Raw genomic sequence first — 9,704 nt, 5'->3', positions numbered from 1 at the left:
AATCGTCCACATAACAGCAAGGAATCGAAGTTTCCCCCAAACTTCCAGAAACTTTCAACCGCCACCACTGCCCCAACATGGCGCCCCCTCTTCCGGCCCTTGTCATCGTCAACCGGCGGGTTAAATTGAACTTAAGTGAGGCCTTGGTCATGATTCTCGTGTTTGTTTTCCTTGTTGGGCAACTTTCCACGTGCGTTCCCGACGATGCCAATGGCTGTGCGCCGCCTCTCATCACAGTATAGGCTAGGGTTAGGGGCACGCCCAAATAAGATGGGAAGGGAGTGCGCGAGGGTGTGGGGATCGTTTTGGGGCTGTCTTCGATGACGGGGAGGGCACCACCTCGCTAGCATGGGTGCGCCGCCGCCGACCCTGCCAGGTCTATGCATTCTGGGCAGGTGACTGGAGGTTGAAGAAGGTGAAGGACATGGTTGTGAGAGAAATAGAACTCCAGGGGGGTTCGGCATAAAAGGGATGGTTTTATGGGTGAGGTGGGAATGTTCCCAGGGACCTAAGCTCAAAACACAAGGGGTTGAATGTAAGAGAAGGGCGGATCTGAGTAGGAAAATGTTTTACCAGCGGTAGATTGCAAAATACTTTCGGTTTGATTAAAATCACTAGATCTAAATTGTTGCAAACTTGCAAAATGCATAGAAAATAAAAACGTGATTCTTGTTTTGTTGGATTCCTTGTGAGGTCTAGTGTATTTCAGAGTTGAGTATGTGCATGTTGTTGTTTTATATTTTGTGCTATGATTTATTTTGTGTGGAGGCCATTAAATGCTTTATAAGTCACGTAGAGCTCTAAAAATGGTGAAACCACATTTGTTAGTTTCCTTTCAACATGCATGCTTCAAATCTACAACTTGTGTTAGTGGCATCCATGATGTTCATATTGTTTTATACTTAAATCTCACTTGCTATGTTAATATTGCTAAGTGCATGATAAATAGTGGAAAATTGATAAATGATGAAACCACCTCTATTAGTCTTTGTGTTCCATCTAGAAGCTAGGAAAAATGATGTTGCTACCTTTATGGTTGATTTACAAGCCTTTTTAGATTTAATGTGTTCAATGGTAGTTTATCTTGTTTAATCTATAACTCCACATTAAAAAGTGATCTTGATGTGAAACCAACCCTCATCATTTTGTATTGTTATCTTCTGTTGATGCCATTTATTTCATAATTGTTTCTCAACAAATGATTTTAACCTTCCCATTTCATGCTTGCTTTTGACGTATCATGCAAACTCGCTTTTCTCATCATCTTGTATGACCTTGTACTATTTAGCTAGATTGTGTGGTTAAAAATTGATTTCGTGTTGTTTCCTTTATTTTACATGCCTTTCCAAAGCTACTAGTTTTGATAGTCCAATTTAATCAAGAAACATTGATACACTGAACTTGTAGTTCTCATAAAGAATGCATCTGAACTTGATATCCCAACTTCTACTTTGTGCATTGTGTATGTCTAGAACTGCTAGTTATATACATCCACCATTTGATGCCATAGAAACCATTTTCTTTAATCATGAAGTGTTGCATATTCCGAGGAAACTATGAAATCACTTGTGTTAGTCTACATGTATGTTGGAAATCCTTAGTGACATAAGGCTAGTACTGTTGTTTCCCTAAAACTTGTTGCCTTACGTTAGAAATATGCTTGGTCATGGAAACATGGTCAATATTTTCCTACAAGACTCATAGACATACCTAACTTAGTATGTGCTTAGCTAAATGTGGAACCAAACCCTAATATTATATTTCTACATGTCTTGTCGATTAAAAATAATGCCAATCATGTGATCTCAGGATTTCCTTAGTAATCATTTTGTGTTCTTTTTCAACATATAGATCATGGCTGTTGTTTCTTTCTTTTCTAGATAGGCCTGCACTAAAACACTTATGCCTTATTAAGCTGTAGATATGCTGTTGTTTGGTTCCTGACTTCTTGCACTAGATATCCTCCCAAGTTTCATGCATTCATGAGCATTTGCACTCATAGCATCATCTCTAATGCATGCACACATTTTCATTCTTTTAGAGAGTAATTTGCTAGAGAACGTGACCTTTGAACCCTTGAGCTGAGGCCGGTAGGAAGTCAAGTTTGAGCCAAAGAAAAACAAGGCAATCCAATAAGCATGTTTGTGTCCAACTGTTTAAGATGAAATTGTTACTAGGTTTCACAATGGGTTGCATGCGGTCACCTTATTGCATTATCAGAACCTAGGTTTTTATTGTTATGGATCCTTTGCTTGGTTATCATACACCACATCACTTGAGTAGTGTGAGTATAATAACTTGATCTTGCAGTTGCTTAGTCCAGCTTATGTAACACCCAAATTTTTAAAGAATTCAAATTCACTAAAATTGCTCAAATTAGGATGTCATTTAAATTTCTAGGCATTTAATTTCACTTTCTTTAAATTTAATTAATTCATCATATGAGTTTATTGTGCACTCATGCTAGAGCATAATTTTTGTTGCTTGTGTTTGAATTAAGTTTGAATTTCAAATTCAATTTACACTTTTCAAAACCTTTTCCTTTTCCCTTTTTCGTTTTCTTTTTCTCTTTTCTCCTCCTGGGCCGCATTCTCCTTTCTCGTTCTTCCTTCTTTCGGCCTAGTGCCTCCTTCTCTTCTGGCAGCCTAGCGCCACTAGCCGCTCGGCCCGCTCACTTTTTCCTCCTCACAGCCCAGCTCCTCAACTCCACCGGCCCACGCCACCTTTCTCCCTCGCCGGCTGCCTTTTTCCTCCGCAGCCCGTGAAAACGTGCTGACCCAACAGCCGTGCCAGCCCGCCTCCCGCCACGGCCACCGACGGGTGGGCCCCGTCGTCATCTCCTACCTCCGGCCGGGACTCCTCCCGCAAACCCCGCGACCGCGCCGGACTCCGCCGTCTCCGCAACGACCTCGCCCCCGCTCCGATTTCTTCGGGCGTTTAAACCCGGGGCCGCCCCTATCTCCAAGCATGCCGCCCCTATTCAAGCCGCCGCCCCCTGCCGGCCTCGAGCACTCACGCCAGCACCCTCCAAAACCCTAGCGCCCAAGCTCCAGTGCCGCCGCTACTTCTCCGCCGCCAAGTGCCGCCCTCCGATGAGCCTCGGTCGTCATGGACCGCCAAAACGAGATCGCCGTGTTCTTCTCTTGCTTCTAGTGTTCTCCGCGCGTGAAACCGAGCCCCGGAGCGTCGTTTCGGCCAACTCCGGTGACCCCGCCGCCGCTCGCCACCGTCTGCCGCCGTTTCCGCCACCGCAACGCTGCTGCCGACGCGCGCGACCGTCGGATCCAGATCCGACAGCCGGCAGCGAGTCAACGAGACCGCGTACCGGTCAGCCACGCTGCGCCGCGTCTCTTTTGCACTTAAGCCCTCGCCTTTGCCGCAAATCAACCCGCGATCCAGATCGCGTTGAAAAATATTTACAGATCTGCCCTCGTGTTTTTCGGTTTAAGCCCTGCATTTTCTAAAAATCAACCCGCCGTCCGTTTTGGAGTTTTTGCGTGTTAAACCTTTGGTTTATACGCGTAATTACGTATAAGCCCTCGGTTTTCGCAATTTGACCCCAAAAGTTTTATTTTTCTCGTAGAAAAGCCCCTGGATCTTGTTTTAATCATATCTTTTGCATCTTAACTCCGTTTTTCGCGTTCTTTATGTCCATGTTTTTGTTTTAAAGTGTAGATCAATTTTACAAGCTTGTTTTCTCTGTTTAATTGTGATTGGTGTACTGTTTCTTACTTTTTGCCCGTGTTTGCTTGTATGTGCTCGTGTGACGCGTGTACACGTTCAGTAGTTCGAGGGATTTAAAGACCAAGCCTTCGAGGAGTATGAACAGCAGGAGCAAGACCAAGAAGGCAAGTCGTGTCCTTGATCACTACTTTTCCGTCCTATACACCTTTACTTTCTCGTACTCAACATTTATGCTATGCACATGTTAAGATTAAATTGATGGGTCCCAATTAAGGTTCGCCTAGATTGAGATTACCTTTGCCTTGACCAACCGGGTTTATCTTTTATGTTGGGTAGCTCATGCTTAGTGCTTACTTGGTATGGTGGTTTAACCGAACACAATGTTTAATCTTGCTTTACTTCTGTTATACCTCTCATTAATGCAAGATCACTATTGTTTAATCAGAACATGGAGAACCACCTAGGAAAATAGTGCTACCACAAGACTAAATGGCTCTGATCTTGGCTGAATAATTAGAAACTCTAGTTTGGGGTAATCTTACGGAAAGGGCAAGAGGGGAGGCATTGATGGGATATAGCACTCGCTCTCGGGGGAAGTGGACTTGGCTAAGACACTATACCAAGTAGGGGACTGCTATGTTCAGCTTCGACCTAAAACCTTAGCGGGTTACCACATTGCTAGAGAATCTTTGTAAAGGCCTCGTAGCGTCCCTATGCAATCACACCTCGAAAGTGTGGTATGATGCCTTGCAAACACCGCATGGTTGGGTCCAAAGTTCTTTTGAACTTTTACGCGACTTGTGGGTAAAGATGTGCCACCCCTGCAGAGTGTAAAAACTGATCGATCAGTCGTGCTCACGGTTAAGAGCGGCCTGAACCCTCACATGATAATATTATCGGAAGATGGATTTAAATTGTTGTCATTTCATGCATATGTTGTTTACTTTATTTATGCTCATGTTTAATTTCGGGTGGTTTAAACTTATACTTAGTTAATTGCTAATAAAACTTGACCAACTTAATTAAAAGCTAATGCTAATTACGCCTTAGCCATACCTTGATTTTGCCTTACACTATACTATTCCCCACGACTTGTTGAGTACCAACCATAAGTGTACTCACCCTTGCAAAACTGCTGTTCAGACCAAGCTTATCTGGAGGAGTATCTGCACAACTTTGAGGAGTTCTAGGCGTACGGTTCTTCAGTTAGCTGCCTGTGGTGTCGTCGTCATCTTTGGAGTTCCGCTGCGTAATAATTTAGGCTTATGTTTTATTGAGACTTTCGGTCATGTAATAATGTTTAATAATCCCTTTATTCACTTTAGCACTGTCTTTGTTATTCACTATTGTCGTACATGTGTGTAACTTGATCCTAGTGCACATGTATTTAAGGCACTCGATTTTGTCCTTAAAATCGGGTGTGACAAAAGTGGTACTAGAGCCGTGTTGACTATAGGACGTTAGCCTAGTTAGAAAATGGTCGTATTTAAGTATTATAATAATCTAGTAGCCATTCCTACCTTTTCTTAATTTAAGTCTACTTAAATATTCTTAAACTTGATTTGTCTCATCCTTGTTGCTATTATAATCTTTTATTTTATTTTTATCTTGGTTCGTTCAAAATTTTTATTCTAAAAATTCTTCTTTTTATTTTTGTTAGATGGCTCGCACTCGGTTGACAGCACGCAAGAGGACCCGTCCCCTGCGTCACGGCATCACATCGTATCACCCCATGGAGCCTAGAGAAGAGGAGGAAGAAGAGGTCTACTACTTCCAGCACCCGGGGGATGAGACTGACGAGGACGCCGTGCCCGTGGAGCAGGAGACAGCACCGACACCAGCACCTGCACCAGCACCGGCGCTCGTACAGGTCATCAACATATCGGACGAGGAGCCCAAACCAGAGGAGCCCCCAGCACTGGAGCTAGAAACAACCGCACAAGCTCCCGAGCCCGAGAGATGGATCAGGTGGGTGAAGGAAGACTATGGACAAGGAGTGCACATGGCTGACATGCTGAGGTGGACTTGTCATCACTTGGGATACACCATGAGGCCTGTCTACAAGTGTGCTCGGTTCACCCACCCTCGCTATCCCACTTTCTGGGAGGTGAAGGTTATCCTTCGTGAGGAGCATGAAATAGGATGGGAGGTGGTGGCTGTTCACCATGATGTGGCGATGAGGAGGACCATGGAGGCCGGTATAGCCGAGGCAGCTAGGAGAGCACTTGAGGTCCTCTCTCACAGGGAACGGCCACGTCGACAGTATACATATTGTCGGTACCTTCCGTCCAGGGCTAGTGGAGAAGCAAGAACTTTCATAGCTACTCATGATGGAGTTGACATGGCCACGAACTATCTTTGCAAGTACTTGTCTGCAACTCTTACCGCCTTGAATGAAGCAAATAACACCCTCTTTGAGACTCAACGGGAGCTTCATGAAGTTAGGTGGGAGAGAGATGTACTAGTGGCTTCTGCGATAGGGGCACCGCCGCTGCAAGAGGATGCCGACTTTCCCGCTTCGTCGCCGTCACCCAAGTGTCCCCGCTACGACTCGCCCGGCGCCGCCGCAGAAGATCTTTAGGAGTTAGGAGTGTTTAGCTTAAATTTTTGTAATCGTTAGTCGTCACTCGAGTGTGTTTAGTTTAAAGTGTGCTTAGATGCTTGGTTTTGTGCTAAATGTTTGAGTTGGATCTTTGTAATGAGTGCGGTATGTGGGGTAATTGCCACACAATACCGGTCTTAGTAATAACAGTGTTTGGTTGGATTTTAGTTCTTTTCTAAATCAGCTTCTAAACTTTCTTAATCTTGATCTCCCATTTGTCTAAATCTATCTGTCATGCAAGCTATGAGATGTTCAATTCTGTTCTCGACATTAATTGACATGTCAGTACTTTTTTATTTGTATCTCGAGCTACAGAGGTCCAAATGACATGAAATCAGTGGGGTTAGTTTCAGAATTGCGTGGAGTATTTTAAGTAACTTTTTCAGAATTTTTGAAGGATCTGTCTGGGAGATATATGCGAATTAGTAGAGCAGTCAGAATCTGAAACTGTCGACCGACACTGTCAGCTTGTTAATTTTGTAACCCAAGATCTAGATGTCCAATTGAAGTGATTCTAGTTCGGTTGGTTTACAAATTTAGTAAGTTATGACTTGGTAATTTTTCATTAATTTTGGACACTTCTACTGATGGCCACATTTAATTTAACAGAGCTAATAGAATCTGTCTTACTTTTATAACTTGTCGCTTTATCTTTCTCAGTTATCTCTTCACACACATATCTAAATCTATTGTCTCTAACGCTCAGATGGTAAATACCAGGTCCGGATCAGGAGTTGACCACCCCACAGTGCCTCGTCACAGGGACAACAGCAGCAATCCCAACTCCGCTCCGCAGCAGAATCAACAAGCACCTGCAGGGATGGAGCAATTCTTAGCAGCCCAGACTCAGCTCCTCGCCGGTCTGACCAACACTGTGGCAGCCTTACAGGCTTAGCTGAACAACAACAATAACAACAAAAACCAGCAGCAGCCGCCGCCAAGGGATAGGCATAGGGAGTTCATGAGCCACAAGCCCCCAACGTTTTCGCACTCTCCAGACCCGCTAGATGCTGATGACTGGTTGAAAACCGTGGAGAAGATGCTGAACATTACCCAGTGTTCTGACAGGGAGAAGGTCTTGTATGCTTCAGGACGCCTGGAAGGACTAGCTGCAGATTGGTGGGATGCTTACACCACCACCCATGCCAATGCTAATGGCATTACTTGGGAGGAATTCAGGACTAACTTCAGGAGTCACCACATTCCTTCTGAATTAATGAAGCTCAAGAAGAAGGAGTTCCTTGCTCTTAAGCAGGGTAATATGTCAGTGGCTGAGTACAAGGACAAGTTTGTCCAGTTATCCCGTTATGCTCCTGAAGATGTTGCAGATGATGAGCAGAAGCAGGAGTTGTTTTTGGATGGTTTGATTGGACCACTCCAATACCAGCTGATGTCGCACACCTTCCCTAGCTTCCAGAACATGCTGGACAAAGCAATTGGCCTGGAGCACAAGAGGAACGAGCTTGGGGAGATGAAGAGGAAGTTTAACTCCCAGTCACCGTCAGGAAGCAACACTCGCCCTCGCTTTGCTCCACGGCAAGGGACACCACACCGCACAGGGGGTCCGAGTGTGAATTTTGGGCAGCAGTCATTCCAGCGCCCCGCTCAGCAGTCATTTCAGTGCCCCAGCCCCCAGTTCCAGCGTCCAGGGATGTAGACTCCGCACCCCAGCTTTCCGCAGAATTGCCAGATGACTCCCGCAGGTGTTCCAGTGAGGCCCAATGCTCCAGTGGGCAACACTTGCTTCAAGTGTGGTGAAGTTGACTACTATGCCAACGCTTGTCCTAAGTGGAGTGTGCCGTCTACTCCCGTGCAGAATAATAGCACTCCTCGGTAGAATCAGCAGGCGCAGCAGTCAAGGAATATGAACCAAACCCCGCAGCGCTCTCAGGGACAACAGAACTATGTGCGTGGTAAGCTGAACCACGTGGATGTTGATACCGCTCAGGAGGCTCCAGACGTTGTGCTCGGTATGTTTCTTGTCAACTCAGCACCCGCCTCAGTATTATTTGATTCTGGAGCATCCCATTCTTTCATTACTGCACAATACGTAGCTAAGCATAACATGTCCATTAGTACCATGCCACGCCATATGCTAGTCAGCTCACTAGGGGGGAACATGAAAGCATTATATCGGTGTAACCAAGTGAACCTCAAGATAATGGGCAGAGATTTCCCGGCTAATCTTATAGTGTTGGAATCAAGGGGAATTGATGTGATACTCGGTATGGGATGGTTGAGCAAGTTCGACGCAGTGATATAGTGTGCAAAAAGGTCAGTTCTTCTCACAAGCCCAGCAGGGGAAAGAATTGAATTTGTGGCTACTCTACCTTCAGTAGCAGATTGCGCCGTTAATCAGTTGGCTGGAAGATCTTTGGAAGATATCAAAGTGGTGTGTGACTTTCCGGATGTGTTCCCCGACGATTTACTAGGTATGCCACCTGACCGTGAAATTGAATTTGCTATTGATCTTTAACCTGGTACTGCACCTATCTCCAAACGTCCTTATAGAATGTCGGTTGAGCAATTAAAAGAATTGAAACAACAATTAGAGGAATTATCAGCAAAACAGTTTATTCGGCCTAGTTCATCACCATGGGGAGCACCGGTTATCTTTGTGCCAAAGAAGGACGATACTCAGAGGATGTGTGTGGATTATAGGGCACTGAACGAGGTAACCATCAAGAATAGGTACCCATTGCCTCGCATTGAGGATCTGTTTGATCAGATGAGAGGAGCCAAGGTATTCTCCAAAATCGACTTGCGATCGGGTTATCATCAGTTGAAGATCAGGCTGTCCGACATACTCAAGACTGCTTTTACTTCCAGATATGGTCTCTTTTAGTACAAGGTAATGTCATTCGGGCTGACAAATGCTCCAGCTTACTTTATGTATCTGATGAATAAGGTATTTATGGAGTACCTGGATAAGTTCGTTGTGGTGTTTATTGATGATATCATGATTTACTCCAAGAGTAAGGACGAACATGAGGAACATTTGAGGTTAGTGCTTCAGAAGTTGAGGGAGCATCAGTTGTATGCAAAATTCAGTAAGTGTGAGTTCTGGTTGAAGGAGGTCTCTTTCCTTGGTCATATCATCTCCGACGGTGGAATTGCAGTGGATCCAAGCAAGGTTAGGGATGTTTTGAAGTGGAACCCGCCGCAGACAGTAACTGAGATTAGGAGTTTTCTTGTACTTGTAGGCTACTACCGTAGGTTCATCGAAGGATTCTCCAAGATAGTGAAACCCCTCACTACGCTGCTAGAAAAAGGAAGGGAATTCAAATGGACAGAGCCATGTCAGGCCAGTTTTGAGGAATTGAAGGAAAGATTGACCACCGCTCCAGTATTGGTAATGCCGGATCTGCAAAAAGGGTTTGACATATATTGTGATGCATCTCGATAGGGTTTAGGCTGT

The sequence above is a fragment of the Setaria viridis genome, chromosome 9 (assembly GCF_005286985.2).
Source record: "Setaria viridis chromosome 9, Setaria_viridis_v4.0, whole genome shotgun sequence".
Taxonomy (NCBI): domain Eukaryota; kingdom Viridiplantae; phylum Streptophyta; class Magnoliopsida; order Poales; family Poaceae; genus Setaria; species Setaria viridis.
Note: the sequence above shows the minus strand (reverse complement) of the source record.